A 23,621-nucleotide genomic window follows, 5' to 3' on the forward strand; every position below is an offset into this window, starting at 1 on the left:
GCTGAGGGAGCACTGCACTGTCGGAGGGGCAGTGCTGAAGGAGTGCCACACTATCGGAGGGGCAGTACTGAGGAAGCACTGCACTGTCGGAGGGTTAGTACTGAGGGAGCGCTGCACTGGCGGAGGGGCAGTACTGAGGGAGCACTGCACTGTTGGAGTTGTTGTTTTTCGGATGAGACAATAAACCGAGGCCCCATCTGCCCTCTCACGTGGACATAAAAGGTGGGGGGGGGGCGGAAGGGGGGGAATGGAGCGGTGGAGGGAGGAGTTCCCCCCACCCCCTGATGTCCTGGCCAATATTTATCCCTCAACCAACGTTACTAAAACAGATTATCTGGTCATTATCACATTGCTGTTTGTGGGAGCTTGCTTTGCGCAAATTGGCTGTCGCGTTTCCTAAATTACAACAGTGACTACACTCCAAAACTTACTTTATTGGCTGTAAAGCCCTTTGGGTCGGCCGGTGGTATAGAAATATAAGTCCTTCTTACCATTTCAACTTCTGTCAGATTTTGCCAGTGGTGGAGAATCCCTCCGGTCCTATTCTCCAGAAACTTCAGGAAGTTTTGTTTTATTTTATTTTAGACTCCTTTTGATTTCAGTTGATTTCTTCAGACCCAAATTCAGGATCAAGAAAAACCCAACATTTTGAATGCAGCTCATAAAAATGTAGGCTTAACAAAGAGCGGCTCACTTGATCAGTGCCTGTGTCCCTCGCCTCGATATCCACTCCCTCCATCACCTTAAACCTTCACTCCCTCCAACACCGGCGCACCGTGGCTGCAGTGTGCACCATCTACAAGATGCACTGCAGCAACTCGCCAAGGCTTCTTCGGCAGCACCTCCCAAACCCGCGACCTCTACCATCGAGAAGGACAAGGGCAGCAGGTGCATGGGAACATCATCACCTCCATGTTCCCCTCCAAGTCACACACCATCCTGACTTGGAAATATATCGCCGTTCCTTCATTGTCGCTGGGTCAAAATCCTGGAACTCCCTCCCTAACAGCACTATGGGAGCACCTTCACCCACGGGACTGCAGCGGTTCAAGAAGGCAGCTTACCACCATCTTCTCAAGGGGCAATTAGGGACGGGCAATAACGACAGCAACGCCCACATCCCAGGAACGAATAAAACAAATCCTTGCTCTCCGAACTTTAGTGTCCATGAGCACGGAGCGCTTGTTTAACTCATGTGGGGATCGGGCGGGAAAGTGGAGTTGAGGTTGAAGATCAGCCATGAACTTATTGAATGGCGGAGCAGGCTCGAGGGGCGAATGGCCGACTCCTGCTCCCGAATTCTTATGTTCTTATTTTAAATGTGGCCAGGGGATGTAGGACCAAGCCATTGCTGAGAGTTTTCAGATGACACTAAGCTGGGTGGCAGTGTGAGCTGTGAGGAGGATGCTAAGAGGCTGCAGGGTGACTTGTTAGGTGAGTGGACAAATGCGTGGCAGATGCAGTATAATGTAGATAAATGTGAGGTTATCCACTTTGGTGGCAAAAACAGGAAGGCAGAATATTATCTGGATGGTGACAGATTAGGAAAAGGGAAGATGCAGCGAGACCTGGATGTCATGGTACATCAGTCATTGAAAGTTGGCATGCAGGTACAGCAGGCAGTGAAGAAGGCAAATGGCATGTTGGCCTTCATGGTGAGAGGATTTGAGTATAGGAGCAGGGAGGTCTTACTGCAGTTGTACAGGGCCTTGGTGACACCACATCTTGAAAATTGTGTGGAGTTTTGGTCTCCTAATCTGAGGAAGGACATTCTTGCTATTGAGGGAGTGCAACGAAGGTTCACCAGACTGATTCCTTGGATGGCAGGACTGACATATGAAGAAAGACTGGATCGACTAGGCTTATATTCACTGGAATTTAGAAGAATGAGAGGGGATCACATAGAAACATATAAAATTCTGACGGGATTGGACAGGTTAGATGCAGGGAGGATGTTCCCGATGTTGGGAAAGTCCAGAACCAGGGGTCACAGTCTAAGGATAAGGGGTAAGTCATTTAGGACCGAGATGAGGAGAAACTTCTTCACTCAGAGAATTGTGAACTTGTGGAATTCTCGACCACAGAAAGTTGTTGAGGCCAGTTTGTTAGATATATTCAAAAGGAAATTAGATGTGGCCCTTACAGCTAAAGGGATCAAGGGGCATGGAAAGAAAGCAGGAATGGGGTACTGAAATTGCATGATCAACCATGATCATATTGAATGGTGGTGCAGGCTCGATGGGCCGAATGGTCTACTCTTGCACCTATTTTCTATGTTTCTATGTTTATCGAATGTTGGAGATGTGACGAAAATAAAGTTTGCTGCAGAGAATTAATGTTCTTCAGCCTGGCAAAGGTCGGCATTCTGCGAAATGTCACTGCATTTTTTAAAAGCAATATTAATAAAGTGATTGATGTGGAGTGTGCTGCTGGTAAATTGGAAGCTTTAACAGGGTATGAGCAGGGATTGACACAAAACTGTAGGGATTAGTGAACAAATAATATGACATGAGAGCTTTTTAAATGACATTTATAAAATAAATTTTACAAGTAGAAAAGTCTAATGTAATGTAAGAGGCATTAAGTTACTGTGGTGTCTTATTATCAAGTTAAAAGTCCCGTTTGCCAGACAATGTTAACTAATCAAGATATCACAGAGTGTGGGCTGAGTTTCCAGATCTGACGTTGCCGGCTCTGGGATCCCAGTCTCAAGTGGAGTCATTGCTGGGTCTCTGGCTCCAGCTGCTCAGTTTGGGCTTGTGAAAGGCTGCTCATATCTGACCAATTTGATTGCATTTTTTGAAGAGGTGGCTAAAGTCGTGGACAGGGGAATGCCTGTGGATGTTATTCATAGGGACTTCCAAAAGGCATTGATAAAGTTCCACATAGACTGTTATCTAAGGCAGAAGACCGTGGAATTGAAGGCAAATTATTGACCTAGTTCGGAGATCGTCTGAGTAGCAGGAGACTGAGGGGCTGAAATTCCCCATCGCCTCGGTCGGGGGAGGTAACCTCTCCGGGGACGGACATTCGGCGCCCAGCGCGGAAGTCCCACCCCAGAAGCGGAATTGGGGTCACTGCCCCTCACAGGAAGTGGAGCTAAACATCACGGGCTCCACTTCCCCTCGGGGCAGGATCGGGGGCGCTACCCGGCCTCCCCAACGCCCCACCCCTCCACCGGGCCCCCAGGGCCGCAGCCTGGCACCGAAACAGAGTTTGCTCAGCGGCCCGACCGGTGAGTCCGGCCCGTGATGGGTGCATAGCGCGGTTCACGACCGGCGAGGCTGGCACGGGAATCACCCGCGAGGCCTCCCGGGGCGCTGTGAAATTTCTGCCGTGGGATGAATAGGGGTCGCTTCGCATGCCGATGACATCATCATCGCTGGCATAGCGGCCCGGGGCACTACCAGCAGGGCAGTGCTAATGGATGAATGCCTCCGCTAACTCCCGCGCAATTCTGCGGTAGCCGGTAGCCCCCCCGGCCAAAACACTTCGCGCCCCGTCGACGCGCTCTGGAAGTGCTAATGGGAGGGGCACAACGAGGTAATTTCGGCCCCAGATGAAGGATAATGAGCAGTGACACTAATTGGCAGGATGTGACTAGTCGTGTCCTGCAGGGATCTGTGTTGGGGCCTCAACTATTCACAGTATTTTTTAACGACTTAGATGACGGGATAGAAATCCACATATCCTCCTTTGCCATTGACACAAAGTTAGGCGGCATTGTAAGCAATATAGATGAAAGTATAAGATTACAAAGAGATATTAATAGACTAAGTGAATGGACAAACTCTGTCAAATGGATTTCAATATAAGCAAGTGTGGGGTCATCCACTTTGGACATGAAAAGGGTAGAACAGGATACTTTCCAAACGTTGAAAAGCTAGAACATAAGATAAGAATTAGAATCAAGAGTGGGCCATTTGGCCCCTCTAGCCTGCTCCACCATTCAATAAGATCACGGCTGATCTTCAATCTCAACTCCACCTTCCTGCATTATCCTCATATTCCCTTGATTCCCTTAATATCCAAAATCTATCGATCTCTACCTTGAATATACCCAACGCCTGAGCCTCCACAGCCCTCCGGAGCAGAGATTCCAAAGATTCACCACCCTCTGAGTTAAGATGTTTCTCATCACAGTCCTATATGGCCGGCCTCTTATTCTGAGACTGTGACCCCTAGTTCGAGACTTCCCAGCCCAGCCAGGGGAAACATCCTCCTTGCATCTACCCTGTATCGCTTTCTAATAATTTTGTACTTTTCAGTGAGATCACCTCTTATTCTTCGAAACTCTAGAGAATATAGGCCTAGTCTACTCAATCTCTCCTCATAGGACAATCTCCCCATCCCAGGAATGAGTCTGGTGAATCTTGCACTCCCTCTATGGCAAGTATATCCTTCCTTAGGTAAGGAGACCAAAACTGTACACAATACTCCAGGTGTGGCCTCACCCAGACCCTATATAATTGCAGTAAGACGTCTTTACTCATACTCCAAGCATTTGTAATAAAGGCTTGAAACAGAGAGGTCCAAAGAGACTTAGGAGTCCACGTAGATAGATGGTTAAAATGTCACGGTCAGGTACAGAAAATATCACAGGCCAATGGAATGCTGGTCTTTATATCGTGAGGACTCGAATACAAGGGGGTAGAACTTATGCTGCAGCTGTACAAACCCTGGTTAGACCACACCTGGAGCACTGTGAGCAATTCTGGACACCACACCTTAGGGAGGATATTGGAGGGAGTGCAGTGTAGGTTTACCCGAATGACACCTGGATTCCAATAGTTAAATTATGAAGAGAGATTGCACAAACTAGGGTTGTATTCCCTGGAATTTATGAAGGATAAAGGATGATTTGATTGGATTTTTCAAGATATTTAGCGGAACTGATAGAATAGAGAGAAACTATTTCTGCTGGTTGGGGATTCTTGAACTAGGGGACATCGTCTAAAAATTAGAGCCAGACCTTTCAGGATTACATAGGTTTACTTAGGATATACGGCACAGAAATAGGCAATTTAGCCCAACCAGTCCATGCCGGAGTTTATGCTCCACTCGAGCCTCCCATCTTTCTTCATCTAAATCTATCAACATAACCCTCGATTTCCTTCACCCTCATATACTTGTCTATCCTCCCCTTAAATGCATCAATATCATTCGCCCCAACCACTCACTATGGCAACGAGTCCAGCAACAGTAAGAAACGATATTGGCTCCAATGATAAGGGTGTTGAAACAGTTTGGGTGGAGATAAGAAACAAGGGGAAAAAGTCATTGGTGGGCGTAGTCTATAGGCCCCCTAACAGTAGCAACTCTGTTGGTCGGTGCATAAACCAGGAAATAGTGGGGGCTTGAAAAAAGGGAACAGCAATAATCATGGGTGATCTTAACCTCCATATTGATTGGACAAATCAAATCAGTCAGGGTAGCCTTGAGGAGGAGTTCATAGAGTGCATAAGGGACTGGTTCCTTGAGCAGATCTGGTCCTGTGTAATGAGACAGGATTAATAAACAATCTCCTAGTAAAGGATCCCCTCGGAATGAATGATTATAGCATGATTTAATTTCAAATTCAGATGAAGGAGACTATGAAGGTATAAGGGCAGAGTTGGGTAAAGTGGACTGGCAAAATAGATTGAAGTATTGGACGGTTGATGAACAGTGGTATACATTTAAGGAGATATTTCACAACTCTCAAGGAAAATATATTCCAGTGAGGAAGATAGGGTGTAAGAGAAAAGATAGCCATCCATGGATAACTAAAGAAATAAAGGACGGTATCCAATGAAAAACATGGGCATACAAAGTGGCCAAAACTAGTTGGAGGACAGAAGACTGGGAAGCTTTTAAAAGCGAGCAAAGAACGACTAAAAAAATGATTAAGAAAGGGAAGATAGACTATGAAAGTAAACTAGCACAAAATATAAAAACAGATATCAAGAGTTTCTATATGTATATAAAAAGGAAAATTGTGGCTAAAGTAAATGGTGGTCCCTTAGAGGACGAGACCGAGGAACTAGTAATGGGGAACATGGAGATGGCAGGAACTCTGAACAAATATTTTGTATCAGTCTTTTACGATACAAAATTCCAACAGTGATAGTCAAGGGGCTATAGGGGGGGGTGGGGGGGGGGTGGAACTCAACACAATCACTATCACTAAGGAGGATAATGGGACCAAAGGCAGATAAATCCCCTGGACCTGATGACTTGCATCCTAGGGTCTTAAGAGAAGTAGCAGGAGGGATTGTGGATGCATTGGTTGTAATTTACCAAAATTCCCTGGATTCTAGGGAGGCCCCAGCAGATTGGAAAACTGAAAATGTAACGCCTCTATTTAAAAAAGGAGGCAGACAAAAAGCAGGAAACTATAGACTAGTTAGCCTAACATCTGTGGTTGGGAAAATGTTGGAGTCTATTATTGAAGAAGCAATAGCAGGACATTTGGATAAGCAAAATTCGGTCAGCCAGAGTCAGCATGGATTTATGAAGGGGAAGTCATGTTTGACAAATTTGCTGGAGTTCTTTGAGGATGTAATGAACAGGTGGATAAAGGGGAACCAGTGGATGTGGTGTATTTGGACTTCCAGAAGTCATTTGACAAGGTGCCACATAAAAGGTTACCACACAAGATAAAAGTTCGCAGGGTTGGGGCTAATATATTAGCATGGATAGAGGATTGGCTTACTAACAGAGAACAGAGAGTCGGGATAAATGGTTCATTCTCGGTTTGGCAATCAGTAACTGGTGGGGTGCCCTAGGGATCAGTGCTGGGACCCCAACTATTTACAATCTATATTAATGACTTGGAAGAAGGGACCGAGTGTAACGTAGCCAAGTTTGCTGATACAAAGATGGGAGAAAAAGCAATGTGTGAGGAGGACACAAAAAATCTGCAAAAGTACATAGACAGGCTAAGTGAGTGGGTAAAAATTTGGCAGATGGAGTATAATGTTGGAAAGTGTGAGGTCATGTACTTTGGCAGAAAAAAATCAAAGAACAAGTTATTATTTAAATGGAGAAAGATTGCAAAGTGCTGCAGTACAGCGGGACCTGGGGGTACTTGTGAACAAAACACAAAAGGATAGTATGCAGGGTAAACAAGTGATCAGGAAGGCGAATGGTATCTTGGCCTTTATTGCAAAGGGGATGGAGTATAAAAGCAGGGAAGTCTTGCTACAGTTATATAAGGTATTGGTGAGGCCACACCTGGAATACTGCGTGCAGTTTTGATTTCCATATTTAAGAAAGGATATACTTGCTTTGGAGGCAGTTCAGAGAAGGTGCACGAGGTTGATTCCGGAGATGAGGGGTTTGACTTATGAGGAAAGGTTGAGTAGGTTGAGCCTCTACTGATTGGAATTCAGATGAATGAGAGGCGATCTTATAGAAATGTATAAGATTATGAAGGGGCTTGACAAGGTGGATGCAGTGAGGATGTTTCCACTGATGGGGGAGACTAGAATTAGAGGGCATGATCTTAGAATAAGGGGTTGCCCATTTAAAACAGAGATGAGGAGGAATGTCTTCTCTCAGAGGGTTGTAAATCTGTGGAATTTGTTGCCTCAGAGAGCTGTGGAAGCTGGCATATTGAATAAATTTATGACAGAAATAGTTTCTTGAATGATAAGGGGATAAGAGATTATGGAGAGCGGGCGAGGAAGTAGAGCTGAGTCCATGACTCCACTTCCCTGCCCACTTCCCATACCCTTGACTCACTTATCATTCAAAAATCTGTCTATCTCCACCTTAAATATATTCAATGACCCAGCCTCCACAGCTCTCTGGGGCAGAGAATTCCAAAGATTCACGACCCTCTGAGAGAAGAAATTCCTCATTTCCGTTTTAAATGGGCGACCCCTTATTCTGAAATGATGTCCCCTAGTTCTAGATTCCCCATGAGGGGAAACATCCTCTCTGCATCTACCTTGTCGATCCCTTTCAGAATCTTATACGTTTCAATAAGATCACCTCTCATTCTTCTGAACCCCAATGAGTATAGACCCAACCTATCTTCATAAGTCAACCTCCTCATCTCCGGGATCAACCTAGTGAACCTTCTCTGAACGGTCTCCAATGCAAGTATATCCTTTCTTAAATACGGAGACCAAAACTGTACGCAGTATTCCATGTATGGCCTTACCAATATCCTGTACAGTTGTAGCAGGACTTTTCTGCTTTTATACTATATCACTCTTGCATTAAAGGTCAACATTCCATTTGCCTTCCTAATTGTTTGCTGTACCTGCATGCTAACTTTTTGTGTTTTATGTGCAAGAATCCCCAGGTCCCTCTGTACCACAGCATTTTGGAATTTCTCCCCATTATATAATAATTTGTTTTATTTATTTTTCTATCAAAGTGGATAACCTCACATTTTCCCACATTACATTCCACCTGCCAAATTATTGCCACCTCACTTAGCCTATCTATATCCCTTTGCAGATTCTTTGTGTTCTCATCACAACTTGCTTTCTTACTTATCTTTGTATCATCAGCAAATTTGACTACATTGCACTCAGTCCCTCCATCCTAGTCATTAATATATATTGTAAATAGTTGAGGCCCCAGCACTGATTCCTGTGGCATTCCATTAGTTACAGTTTGCCTTCCTGAAACTTACCCATTCATCCTGACTCTGTTTTCTGTTAGTTGGCCAATCCTCTATCCATGCTAATATATTACCTCCAATCCCGTGAGCTCTTATATTGTGCAGTAACCTTTTATGTGCATCTTATCGAATGCCTTCTGGAAATCCAAATACACTACATCTACTGGTTCCCCCTTATCCATCCTGCTCGTTACATCTTCAAAGAACTTGAGCAAATTTGTCAAACATGATTTCCCTTTCATAAAACCATGCTGACTCTGCTTGATTGAATTATGATTTTCTAAATGTCCCGCTACTGCTTCCTTAATGGGAGGGAGGAATTTAAAATCATCAGTTTCACTAGAGAAAAAGTACTAGGCAAACTGATGGGACTAAAGCTGGACAAGTCCCCTGGACTTGATGGCCTGCATCCTAGGGTCTTAAAAGAAGTGGCTGCAGAGATAGTGGATGCATTGGTTGTAATCTACCGAAATTCCATGGATCCTGGAGAGGTCCCAGCGGACCGGAAAACCGCAAATGTAATGCCCCAATTTACAAAAGGAGGCAGACAGAAAGCAGCATTTTCCCAATGACAGATGTTAGGCTAACTGGTCTATAGTTTCCTGCTTCCAATAGCCCCTTGATTATCAATTATTGGGATGCTTTTAGTGTCTTCTGCCGTGAAGACCGATACAAAATATTTATTCAAAGTCTCTGCCATTTCTCTGTTTCCCATTATTAATCCCCCAGACTCATCCTCTAAGGGACCAACGTTTACTTTCGCTACTCTCTTCCTGTTTATATACCTGTAGAAGCTCTTCCTGTCTGTTTTTATATTTCTTGCCAATTTACTCTCATAAATTATCTTCTATCTCTTTTATTATTTTTTTAGTCCTTTGCTGGTTTCTAAAAATTTCCCAATCCTCTGGCCTTCCACTATTCTTCGCAACATTGTATGCCTTTGTTTTCAATTTTATCCCATCCTTTACTTCCTCAGTTAGCCAGGGATAGTTCCTCCTTCTCTTAGAGTCTTTCTTTCTCTGCAGAATATATCTTTGCTGAGAGTTGTGAAATATCTCCTTAAATGTTTGCCACTGCTTATCCACTGTCTAAACATTCAATCTATTTTCCCAGTCCACTGTGCCTTCATAGCTTTGTAATTGCCTTTATTTAAGTTCAAGACACTAGTTTGAGACCTACCTTTCTCACCATCAGACTGAATTTAAAATTCTACCTTGTTATGATCACTCTTCCCAAGAGGATCCTTTACTAGGAGATCATTGATTAATCCAGTCTCATCACACATTACCAGATCTAAAATAATCTGCTCCCTGGTTGATTCAACACTGCATACACTCTATGAACTCTTCCTCAAGGCTACCTTTGCCAATTTGATTTGTCCAATCAATATGAAGATTATGATCGCCCATGGTTATTGCTGTACCTTTATTGCAAGCCTCCATTATTTCTTGATTTATACTCTGTCTAACAGTGTAGCTACTGTTAGGGGGCCTATTGACTATGCCCACCAGTGACTTCTTTCCCTTATTATTCCTTATCTCCACCCAAACTGATTCTACATCTTGATCTTCTGAGCCAATATCATTTCTCACTGCTGCACTGATCTCATCCTTTATTAACAGAGCTACCCCACCTCCTGTTCCTTTCTGCCTATTATTCCCAAATGGCAAATACTGTACGCATTGCTCTAAATGTGGTCTAACCAAGGTTCGATACAGGTTTAGCATAACTTCCCTACTTTTCAATCTGATACCACTAGAAATAAATCATAGTGCTTGGTTTGCTTTTTATGGCCTTGCTAACCTGTATTACAACTTTTAGTGACTTGTGTATTTGTACTCTGAGATCCCTTTGTTCCTCTACCCCACCCAGACTCTCACCCTCTAAGTAATAAGTGACCTCCCTATTTTTCCTACCAAAATGTAATGCCTCACACTTATCTGTGTTGAACTCATTTGCCAATGATATGCCCAATCTGCAAGTTTATTAATGTCTTCCTGTAATTTGTTGCAGTCTTCCTCAGTGCTGACTATCCCCCCAGTTTTGTGGCATTTGCAAATTTAGAAATTGTGTTTTTGGTTCCGAAGTCTAAACCGTTAATGTAAATTGCAAACAACAGTGGTCCCAGCACTGATCCTTGTGGAACACCACTACCCACCTTCTGCTACTGTGACTAGCTACCCTTTACTCCGACTCTCTGCTTTCTGCCTTGAAGCCAGCTAGTTATCCATTCTGCTACTTATCCCCTGACTCTGCATTCCCTGACCCTGATCATCAGTGTATTATGGGATACATTATCGAAGGCCTTTTGAAAATCTAGATCAATTACATCTACTGCATCACCCTTGTCTACTCTCTCTCTTACCTCTTCAAAAAATTCAATGAGTTTGGTCAAGCAAGACTTTCTCTTTTGAAAGCCATGCTGACTATTTGTTATTATATTTTTGGTTTCTAGATGTTCCTCTATTTTCTCCTTTAGTAGGGATTCCATTATTTTTCCTACCACTAATGTTAAACTGACTGGTCTATAATTCCCTGGACATGTTCTATCTCTCTTCTTAAATATAGGCATTGCGTTAGCAATCTGCCAGTCCTCTGGCACTACACCCGAGGGGCTCAGGTCTCACAAAGTCACTCTGAATTTGTCGGGAGCACTGGTTCGACCCCACCTGGAGCACAGGGGTCAATTCTGGGGGTCACACCATGGGAGAGACGTCGGGGCATTGGCGAAGTGCCGTGATGAACAGAGTGAGCAAAGGGAGAGCTGGGATAATCAGCGAGTCCTGGGGAGAGGCTGCAGAAACTGGAGAAGAAATAATCCTACTGAAGGCATTAACATCCTAAAGGAGACAGAGACCAGATCAATGTCAAAGCGTTTCGTGGTCACAATCCAACAACATGCGGACAGAGCCTCAGGGTGAGAAGAGGGAGGGTGAAGAGATGATTCAGGTTTAACTCAGAGGGTGGGGAATGGCTGGAATGGTCAGTCCAGGGCGGCAGAGAGGGCTGATTTTCAGCAAATTCGGGAGCATCGGGAGAGACATTTGAGGTGGGTGAGAGAGGGTGGAATGTGATATTTCCTGGACACTGGGATCGGTGAGAGCATATTCCGGTCCCCCATATTCCGGTGTCCAAGTGAGGGATCAGGCTGACCTTGGGGCAGTGTGGCTGAGATTTACGCTGACCTGTGATTTCCCCCTTTTTCCTTTCATTCTTGGGATGTGGGCGCGCTGGCAAGGCCGGCATTTATTGCCCATCCCTAATTGCCTTGAGAAGGTAGCGATGAGCCACCTTCTTCAACTGTTGCAGTCCGTGTGGTGAAGGTGCTCCCACAGTGCTGTTAGGGAGGGAGTTCCAGGATTTTGACCCAGCGACGACGAAGGAATGGCCGATACATTTCCAAGTCAGGATGGTGTGTGACTTGGAGGGGAACTTGGAGTCAATAATGTGAGGTTCACTATATAGTGTTGATAATCTCTATGGGGTAGTTTTCCATCTCCTAGGCCTGGACGGTAATCTGGTGAGCGATCATCCGCCTGTTAAAGAATGAGTTCTGCTTGAGCATCCGAAAGATGCGAGAGAAATCCTTTATAATCAAGTGTCTCCCGGGCGTGACTTTCCTCACTGCTGGAAACCGGTTTACGCGTCGGAGTGCGGGAGCCCGAGAAAATTCTCTGATTGTACATCTGCTATCGTAACATAAATCTAACTATCTAGCAATTAGGAAAGCAAATGGTATGTTGGCCTTAATTACAAGAGGATTTAAGTATAAGAGTAAAGACGTCTTATTGCAATTATATAGGGCCCTGGTGAGTCCGTACCTGGAGTATTGTGTACAGTTTTGGTATCCTTACATAAGGAAGTATATACTTGCCATAGAGGGAGTGCAACGAAGGTTCACCAGACTGATTTCTGGAATGGGGTGATTGTCCTATGAGGAGAGATTGAGTAGACTAGGCCTATATTCTCTAGAGTTTAGAAGAATAAGAGGTGATCGCATTGAAATATATAACATTCTTACAGGGTTTGACAGGGAGGATGTTTCCCCTGGCTGGGGAGTCTAGAACCAGGGGTCATAGTCTCAGGATAAGGGGTCGGCCATTTAGGACTGAGATGAGGAGAAATTTCTTCACTCAGAGGGTGGTGAATCTTTGGAATTCTCTAGCCCAGAGGGCTGTGGAAGCTCAGCCTTTGAGTATATTCAAGACAGAGATCGATAGATCTTTGGATATTTAGGGAATGAAGGGATATGGAGATAGTGCAGGAAAGTGGAGTTGAGGTAGATCAGCCATGATCTTATTGAATGGCTCGAGGGCCCAAATGGCCGACTCCTGCTCCTAATTCTTATGTTCTAACAGAACACTGTGCTGCTCCCTGACTGATGACATGCGCTGAGAACAGTGACTAATCCGATCCTCTCCCCCACCCCTCTGTACTTTAAAGGTAACGTCAGTCTCTGGGGATGTGACTTTGAAAGTCTGACATCTCAATAAACATTCAACAAGATATAATTCTAATATGGTTCACAGTTCCTCACCTTCAGAGAGAACTGAGTGTTAATGGAAGGTTCGCTGGGCTCTGATCTCAATGCAGCAGGATCCAGATAAGTTGCACTGTCCTTCGATAGATAAATACAGAATGATACCGGATGTTCAGCAATTCACGGTTAATAAACCGCTCGATATCATGCTGTCTGTCCTCAGAACCCTTTGCCCAGAATAATATACAAACACAAACCAACATTCAGTTTATAAACACCACTTTCAATCACTAATAACCTTACAATCAGATCAGAAAGCTGATTAATGACAATCCCCCAGCTCAGGCTCCCGCTGCTTGGGACACTGAGAAGGACCATCTCACGCGACTGAAGATTGGGTGCTCATGGGAAGTCGCTGATCAGCCTAGTCGTCAACATCTGAACTACAGCCAGGGACTCGGGCTTCATCCTCATTCTACTGAGGTTCTAATCGCAGCCAGGCTGCACTGTGGAGCGCCAAGTCCCTCAGTGCTGCCTCTCCAACAGTGCAGCACTCCCTCAGTACTCCCTCAGTACTTCCCCTCCGACAGTGCGGCGCTCCCTCCGTACAGGCCCATTGACAGCGCAGCGCTCCCTCAGTACTGCCCCTCTGATAGTGCGGCATTCCCTCAGTACTGTCCCTCTGACAGCGTAGCATTCTCTCAGTACTGCCCCTCCAACTGTGCAGCGCTCCCTCAGTACTGCCCCTCTGACACAATAGCGCTCCCTCAGTACTGCCCCTCCAACAGTGTGGCACTCCATCAGTACTGCCCCTCCGACAGTGCAACGCTCCTCAGTACTGCCCCTCCGACAGTGCAACGCTCCCTCAGTACTGCCCCTCCGACAGTGCAGCGCTCCCTCAGTGCTGCCCTTCCGACAGTGCGGCGCTCCCTCAGTAGTGCGCTGGGAGTGTTGGCCTGGATTGTATACTGAAAACTCTGGAGTGGGGCTTAAACCCACGACCTTCTGATTTGAAACCTTGCAGCCTGCCTGACCTCTCAGTTGAGAGGACTGAAGGTGAAAGTTTAAAGGTTGGCAGGTGGGAGGGTCATCGACCCGAAACGTTAACTTTTCTCTCCACAGATGGGTGAGCGGGACTTGGTGTGCGTTAGAACACGGTCAGTGAGCACAGGGTGTGATGGGTGGGCGAGACTAGGTCCGAGTTAGGACACGGGCAGCGAGCACAGGGGTGATGTGTGAGTGGGTCTTGGTGCGAGTTAGGACATGGTCAGCGAGCACAGGGGGTGATGGGTGATCGGGACTCGGTCCGAGTTAGGACACGGGGCAATGAGCACGGGGGTGATAGGTGAGTGGGACTCGGTGCGAGTTAGGACACGGACAGTGAGCACAGGGGGTGTGATAGGTGAGTGGGACTTGGTGTGAGTTAGGACACGATCAGCGAGCACAGGGGTGATGGGTGAGCAGCACTTGGTGCGAGTTAGGACACGGCAGCGAGCACAGGGGTGATGGGTGAGCAGGACTTGGTGCGAGTTAGCACACGGCAGCGAGCACAGGGGTGATGGGTGAGCAGGACTCGGTGTGAGTTAGGACACGATCAGCGAGCACAGGGGTGATGGGTGAACGGGACTCGGTGTGAGTTAGGACACGATCAGCGAGCACAGGGGTGATGGGTGAGCGGGATGGTGCGAGTTAGAACACGGCAGCGAGCACAGGGGTGATGGGTGAGCAGGACTCGGTGTGAGTTAGGACACGGCAGCGAGCACAGGGGTGGTGGGTGAGCAGGACTCGGTGTGAGTTAGGACACGGGGCAGCACAGGGGTGATGGGTGAGCAGGACTCGGTGTGAGTTAGGACACGGCAGCGAGCACAGGGGTGATGGGTGAGCGGGACTCAGTGTGAGTTAGGACACGGGGCAGCACAGGGGTGATGGATGAGCGGGACTCGGTGCGAGTTAGGACACGGGACAGCACAAGGGGTGATGGGTGAGCAGGACTCGGTGTGAGTTAGGACACGGCAGCGAGCACAGGGGTGATGGGTGAGCAGGACTCGGTGTGAGTTAGGACAAGGGGCAGCACAGGGGTGATGGGTGAGCAGGACTCAGTGTGAGTTAGGACACGGCAGCGAGCACAGGGGTGATGGGTGAGCGGGACTCGGTGTGAGTTAGGACACGGGACAGCACAGGGGTGATGGGTGAGCAGGACTCGGTGTGAGTTAGGACACGGGGCAGCACAGGGGTGATGGGTGAGCGGGACTCGGTGTGAGTTAGGACACGGGACAGCACAAGGGGTGATAGGTGAGCAGGACTCGGTGCGAGTTAGGACATGGGGCAGCAGAGTTTTGGATGAGCTCACATCGCAAATTGAGCCCAAGGTGATCTCATTTGGGGTTCAATGGGAAACAGTCAACTATTCACACCCTGGGATCCATCACCTTCGCCGAGAATGGTTTACACAAAGGAATGATTGGGTCTCTCACCGGACTCAACCAGAGCCGGTGTTAATCTGGTGCTATCTCCCTCCCAGATCCTGAGTCTCACATTAACAAGATGGTGCAGTTCCCTTTCTTGCAGCTTGCTAATTAAGAAAATTCAGGCCACAGTGTTAAAATAAATGTTACTATTATTGAAGCAGTAATTGCACTAAAGGAACATTTAGTAAATCACTGGTCTGGCCCCAGCTGGAGTATTGTGAGCAGTTCTGGGCCCCACACTTCAGGAAGGATGTCAAGGCCTTAGAGCGAGTGCAGAGGGGATACCAGAGTGGTTCCAGGGATGAGGGACTTCAGTTGTGTGGACAGTCCAGAGAAGCTGGGATTGTTCTCCTTAGAGCAGAGAAGATTAGGAGACATTTAATAGAGGTGTTCAAAATGATGAGGGGTTTTGTTAAGAGTAAATAAGTCGGAACTATTTCTAGTGTCAGGAGGGTCGGTAACCAGAGGGCACAGATTGAAGATACAAAAGCAAAATACTGCAGATGCTGGAATCTGGAATAAAAACAGAAAATGCTGGAAATGCTGCCTGACCTGCTGAGATTTCCAGCATTTTCAGATTTAAGATAATTGGCAAAAGAACCAGAGGGGGAGATGAGGAGATAATGAGTTGTGATCAGGAACGCGCTGCCTGAAAGGGCGATGGGAGCAGATTCAACAGTAACTTTCTGAAGGGAATTGGATAAATACTTGAAGGGGAGAAATGTGCAGATCTGTGGGGAAAGAGCAGGGGGAGTGGGACTGATTGGATCGCTCTTTCACAGAGCCGGCACTGGCACGATGGGCCGAATGGCCTCCCTCTGTGCTGTGAGATTATACTTTGAATGCATCACTGGAACCAATTGAAATTTCCTGTTGGTCTCAAGCAGAGCTGGAGGATAAGAGTTTAAACAGGCAGCAATGGAATGAAATGCAGTAATGACTTAGAGCGAGATACAATGGATGTGGAGCCCGACAGGACAGTGACTCACCTACGGCCATTGGCAACACTTTCATTGCTTTACGTTCTCTCCCGTTGATCTTTGCACGCTTCCTTCTGATCACTGAGGGAGACTGAACGTACTTGACTTCTGAAAGAGTTACGGGGCTAGATTTTCCATTATTTTGGCATGCATAATGTCCATTTAACGTCCATTTTAACGCTGAAATGAGGTGTAACGCCCAGATATTGCCCATTTAGCCACAAAATGGAAACTGACGCCCATTTTTCAGACACTTATCGCTGAGCATTACTTTAGCTATGTACGCGGAAAAAATAATACCGTCCGCCCACTTTTTTGGGGCGGAATCATCAGAATGGGTGAAACCAATGCCCATAATATCGGCCAGCATTACTTTCCGCACGTAGTTAACGCCGAGATTCAATAATACCGACTGCACACTTTCTTTTGTCGTAAAGATCACATTTGCCGAAATTAACGCCCAGTATATCGCCCAGCTTTCACCACCTTGCACACATCTTGCCCACAATATCGCTCGCCCAAAACACCGCTCTGAAAAAGTTGAACTGTTCTGAACGAATCACAGCGGTGTGGACACCATTTTTTAAATCGCAGGTCGCTTCATTGAAAAGGCTGCTTCAACTTCAGGGGAGTTTGGATTGACTCTGGAGTTATTCTCAGGTGAAGTGACCATCTCAACAGACATCTTTTTAGACTGTGGATGATTGGGTTTTACTGTAGATGTCTTTTAGTGTGGAAATTTATTGCTTGTGAACAATCGGCATTATACTTTTATTGGAATGGGGCCAGCCATTTCTCAGCCTGCATTGATTACTCCGCAGATGCTGCAGAGTGCAAATGGCACAACGTCTAATGCACAGCATTATGTGCCCAATCTAAGACGTGCCAGACTGAGGAGGAGGTCCAGACCATACACACCCCGCACTTACAGGGAGAAGCGGTCTTACCTCGACTTATTCGAGAACACGTGCCTTCAGAGACTGCGCTTCCACAAAGTGGTGATCAGTGAAAAAGCCAGCTCATCAGAGCAGATCTGCAGCCTGCCAGCACCTTCAGGACATCACAGTCCGTCGAGGTCAAGGTCACCGCGGTACTGTCATTCTACGCGTTCGGTTCCTTTCGGGCCTCCATGGTCGACATTTCCCCTCTGTCTCAGCATGCCACACATCACTGCAATAAACAGGTCACGGAGGCTCTGTACGCTCATGGGATGGACTTTATCAGCTTCCCTATGACCAAAGAGGCTCAGACTGACAGGGCTGGAGTATTCTACCACATGAATACTGTTGGGGGGGATGAGTCATCAGGGGAGGGCAGCAGCAGCCAAGTTCATGGCATCGTGGCTGGCTCTGTTGCACAGAAGGGCAAGAAAAAGAGTGGGAGAGCAATAGTGATAGGGGATTCAATGGTGAGGGGAATAGATAGGCGTTTCTGCGGCCGCAACCGAGACTCCAGGATGGTATGTTGCCTCCCTGGTGCAAGGATCAAGGATGTCTCGGAGCGGGTGCACGACATTCTGAAAAGGGAGGGAGAACAGCCAGTTGTCGTGGTGCACATTGGTACCAACGACATAGATAAAAAAAGGAATTTAAGGAGCTAGGAGCTAAATTAAAAAGTAGGACCCCAAAAGTAGTAATCTCGGGATTGCTACCAGTGCCACGTGCAAGTCAGAGTAGGAATCACAGAATAGCGCAGATGAATACGTGGCTTGAGCAGTGGTGCAGCAGGGAGGGATTCAAATTCCTGGGGCATTGGAACCAGTTCTGGGGGAGGTGGGACCAGTACAAACCGGACGGTCTGCACCTGGGCAGGACCGGAACAAATGTCCTAGGGGGAGTGTTTGCTAGTGCTGTTGGGGAGGAGTTAAACTAATATGGCAGGGGGATGGGAACCAATGCAGGGAGACAGAGGGAGACAAAAAAGAGGCAAAAGCAAAAGACAGAAAGGAGATGAGGAAAGGTGGAGGGCAGAGAAACCCAAGGCAAAGAACAAAAAGGGCCACTGTACAGCAAAATTCTAAAAGGACAAAGGGTGTTAAAAAAACAAGCCTGAAGGCTTTGTGTCTTAATGCAAGGAGTATCCGCAATAAGGTGGATGAATTAACTGTGCAAATAGATGTTAACAAATATGATGTGATTGGGATTACGGAGACGTGGCTCCAGGATGATCAGGGCTGGGAACTCAACATCCAGGGGTATTCAACATTCAGGAAGGATAGAATAAAAGGAAAAGGAGGTGGGGTAGCATTGCTGGTTAAAGAGGAGATTAATGCAATAGTTAGGAAGGACATTAGCTTGGATGATGTGGAATCTATATGGGTAGAGCTGCAGAACACCAAAGGGCAAAAAACGTTAGTGGGAGTTGTGTACAGACCTCCAAACAGTAGTAGTGATGTTGGGGAGGGCATCAAACAGGAAATTAGGGGTGAATGCAATAAAGGTGCAGCAGTTATAATGGGTGACTTTAATATGCACATAGATTGGGTTAACCAAACTGGAAGCAATACGGTGGAGGAGGATTTCCTGGAGTGCATAAGGGATGGTTTTCTAGACCAATATGTCGAGGAACCAACTAGGGGGGAGGCCATCTTCGACTGGCTGTTGTGTAATGAGAGAGGATTAATTAGCAATCTCATTGTGCGAGGCCCCTTGGGGAAGAGTGACCATAATATGGTGGAATTCTGCATTAGGATGGAGAATGAAACAGTTAATTCAGAGACCATGGTCCAGAACTTAAAGAAGGGTAACTTTGAAGGTATGAGGCGTGAATTGGCTAGGATAGATTGGCGAATGATACTTAAGGGGTTGACTGTGGATGGGCAATGGCAGACTTTTAGAGACCGCATGGATGAACTACAACAATTGTACATTCCTGTCTGGCGTAAAAATAAAAAAGGGAAGGTGGCTCAACCGTGGCTATCAAGGGAAATCAGGGATAGTATTAAAGCCAAGGAAGTGGCTTACAAATTGGCCAGAAATAGCAGTGAACCCGGGGACTGGGAGAAATTTAGAACTCAGCAGAGGAGGACAAAGGGTTTGATTAGGGCAGGGAAAATGGAATACGAGAAGAAGCTTGCAGGGAACATTAAGGCGGATTGCAAAAGTTTCTATAGGTATGTAAAGAGAAAAAGGTTAGTAAAGACAAACGTAGGTCCCCTGCAGTCAGAATCAGGGGAAGTCATAACGGGGAACAAAGAAATGGCAGACCAATTGAACAAGTACTTTGGTTCGGTATTCACTAAGGAGGACACCAACAACCTTCCGGATATAAAAGGGGTCAGAGGGTCTAGTAAGGAGGAGGAACTGAGGGAAATCTTTATTAATCGGGAAATTGTGTTGGGGAAATTGATGGGATTGAAGGCCGATAAATCCCCAGGGCCTGATGCACTGCATCCCAGAGTACTTAAGGAAGGTGGCCTTGGAAATAGTGGATGCATTGACAGTCATTTTCCAACATTCCATTGACTCTGGATCAGTTCCTATGGAGTGGAGGGTAGCCAATGTAACCCCACTTTTTAAAAAAGGAGGGAGAGAGAAAATGGAACAGCCTGACCTCAGTAGTGGGTAAAATGATGGAATCAATTATTAAGGATGTCATAGCAGTGCATTTGGAAAATGATGACATGATAGGTCCAAGTCAGCATGGATTTGTGAAAGGGAAATCATGCTTGACAAACCTTCTGGAATTTTTTGAGGATGTTTCCAGTAAAGTGGACAGGGGAGAACCAGTTGATGTGGTATATTTGGACTTTCAGAAGGCTTTCGACAAGGTCCCACACAAGAGATTAATGTGCAAAGTTAAAGCACATGGGATTGGAGGTAGTGTGCTGACGTAGATTGAGAACTGGTTGTCAGACAGGAAGCAAAGAGTAGGAGTAAATGGGTACTTTTCAGAATGGCAGGCAGTGACTAGTGGGGTACCGCAAGGTTCTGTGCTGGGGCCCCAGCTGTTTACACTGTACATTAATGATTTAGACGAGGGGATTAAATGTAGTATCTCCAAATTTGCGGATGACACTAAGTTGGGTGGCAGTGTGAGCTGCGAGGAGGATGCTATGAGGCTGCAGAGTGACTTGGATAGGTTAGGTGAGTGGGCAAATGCATGGCAGATGAAGTATAATGTGGATAAATGTGAGGTTATCCACTTTGTGGTAAAAACAGAGAGACAGACTATTATCTGAATGGTGACAGATTAGGAAAAGGGGAGGTGCAACGAGACCTGGGTGTCATGGTACATCAGTCATTGAAGGTTGGCATGCAGGTACAGCAGGCGGTTAAGAAAGCAAATGGCATGTTGGGATTTGAGTACAGGGGCAGGGAGGTGTTGCTACAGTTGTACAGGGCCTTGGTGAGGCCACACCTGGAGTATTGTGTACAGTTTTGGTCTCCTAACTTGAGGAAGGAAATTCTTGCTATTGAGGGAGTACAGTGAAGATTCACCAGACTGATTCCCGGGATGGTGGGACTGAACTATCAAGAAAGACTGGATCAACTGGGCTTGTATTCACTGGAGTTCAGAAGAATGAGAGGGGACCTCATAGAAACGTTTAAAATTCTGACGGGTTTAGACAGGTTAGATGCAGGAAGAAAGTTCCCAATGTTGGGGAAGTCCAGAACCAGGGGTCACAGTCTAAGGATAAGGGGTAAGCCATTTAGGACCGAGATGAGGAGAAACTTCTTCTCCCAGAGAGTGGTGAACCTGTGGAATTCCCTACCACAGAAAGTAGTTGAGGCCAATTCATTAAATATATTCAAAAGGGAGTTAGATGAAGTCCTTACTACTCGGGGGATCAAGGGGTATGGTGAGAAAGCAGGAATGGGGTACTGAAGTGCATGTTCAGCCATGAACTCATTGAATGGCGGTGCAGGCTAGAAGGGCTGAATGCTCTACTCCTGCACCTATTTTCTATGTTTCTATGTTTCTATTGCTAAGTTCCCCAAGGTGAAGGGAACAATATAGTGTACTCACATCACCATGCGGGCACCTTCACAGGAGCCAGAGATTTTTCAGGACCTTCAGGGAGTGAAAAGGATTTCACTCCCTGAAGGTCCAACTAGTTGTCGACTACAACCAGATAATTATGGCAGTGAATGCGAAATGTCCGGGCAGCTTCGATGAGGCTCACATCCTGCGTGAGAGCGCTGTCTCTGACATGTTTACCAGTTAGGACAATGCTGGATGCTTGGTGACAAACGATATGGCCTAGCCACCTGGCTGATGACCCCCTGCGTGACACCCACACCGAGGCTGAGAAGCAATACAAGAGCCAGAGAGCCAGACTGCTATGTATGTAATAACTTGATAGACTGAATACTGTAAAACTAACACAAGTACAAACCTGGCTCTGCTTTATTAGGGCCCAAAGTGATTACATTACATGATGGATTGCCTTTTATACCTGGGCCGCACACGTGCGTACAGCCCAATGACCTCCAACAGTGGTGGCACCTGGTGACTAGTAACCCCAAGCATACATACATGACAATATTCCCCTTTAAGATATTAGTAACAGTCTTTTTACAAATTGAGAGGGTCCGGAGCTTTACGCTCCCGAGTTGATCGTCTCAGTTCAACTCCAGCCTTGGACGAGTGTTCTGAGTCTGTTATGACTGGGGGCTGCGTAGCCGATCTGATGGGAGTGGCAATGACCATGTCAGGGATTGAAAGTCCACGTTCATTGATGACAGCGGAGTCCTCTGATGACTGAGGGTAGATTGGTTGGTCACTGATTGTGTCTTCCTCAGACTGTTCCGTTTCATCCGTGTGCCGCAGCTTTATCTGGTCAACATGTTTCCTGCATGTCTGCCATTCTTGAGCTTGACAATAAACACTCTGTTACCCTCTTTGGCCGTAACAGTACTGACGATGCACTTGGGACCTTGACCATAATTTAGTACATACACAGGATCGTTAACAAAAATATCGCGTGACACAGCAGCGCGACCATGATACCACTGCTGACTTTGACGTCTGTATTCAACATGATCGTTCAAGTCAGGGTGGACAAGAGAGGGTTTGGTCTTGAGACCTCTCTTCATCAATAGTTCAGCAGGGGAGACCCCAGTAAGCGTGTGGGGTCCTATAACTAAGCAATATGCATGACAAGCGTGTCTACAGTGAACCTTGAGTTACACGGTTCATACTCTGCTTGATGGTTTGAACAGCACGCTCTGCTTGACCATTAGATGCTGGGTTTGAATGGAGCTGACCTCACATGTTTGATATCATTGAGTTTCATGAACTCTTGAAACTCCAGACTAGTGAAGCAAGGTCCGTTGTCACTTACAACGATGTCGGGCAGACCATGAGTGGCAAACATGACACAAAGGCTCTCAATGGTAGCTGTGGATGTACTGGATGACATGATTATACACTCTATCCACTTGGAATATGCATCCACCACAACTAAAAACATCTTTCCCAGGAAGTTGGCTGCAAAGTCGATGTGGATCCTGGACCATGGTTTAGATGGCCACGACCACAGACTCAGCGGTGATTCTACTTGTGCTTTACTTAGCTGCACGCAAGTGTTGCACTGATGCACACATGATTCCAGATCAGAGTCAATTCCAGGCCACCATACATGAGACCTGGCAATGGCTTTCATCATGACAATACTGGGATGAGTGCTATGTAGATCATGTACAAATATTTCTCTGCCTTTCTTGGGCATATCAACACGATTACCCCACAGTAAACAATCTGACTGAATGGATAGTTCGTCTTTGTGACGGTTGTAAGGTTTGGTCTCATCACCCATTTACTTGGGTATGGCAGACCAATCACCACTAAGGACACAACGTTTCACAACCGATAATATCGGGTCCTGGCTGGTCCAGGTCTTAGCTTGTTGAGCCGTGACAGGGGTTCCTTCACTTTCAAAAGCATCCATAACTAACAGTAGGTCTGCAGGTTGTGGCGTTTCCATCTCTGGTGTGGGCAACGGCAGACGCCTCAGTGCATCGACACAATTCTCGGTGCCAGGTCTATGGCGAATGACATAATCATAAGCAGATAATGTCAGCGCCCACCTCTGGATGCGGGACGATGCATTGGTATTGATACCTTTGTTTTCT

At 46.4% G+C, this 23,621-nt stretch overlaps 1 pseudogene; it reads right to left on the bottom strand.

Annotated features, from left to right (window-relative positions):
* Nucleotides 1–23,621, bottom strand: part of LOC139279627 (D(4) dopamine receptor-like) — a 52,046-nt pseudogene that overhangs the window by 17,585 nt on the left and 10,840 nt on the right.

This window comes from Pristiophorus japonicus, chromosome 14 (genome assembly GCF_044704955.1).
Source record: "Pristiophorus japonicus isolate sPriJap1 chromosome 14, sPriJap1.hap1, whole genome shotgun sequence".
In the NCBI taxonomy this organism is placed as follows: Eukaryota; Metazoa; Chordata; class Chondrichthyes; family Pristiophoridae; genus Pristiophorus; species Pristiophorus japonicus.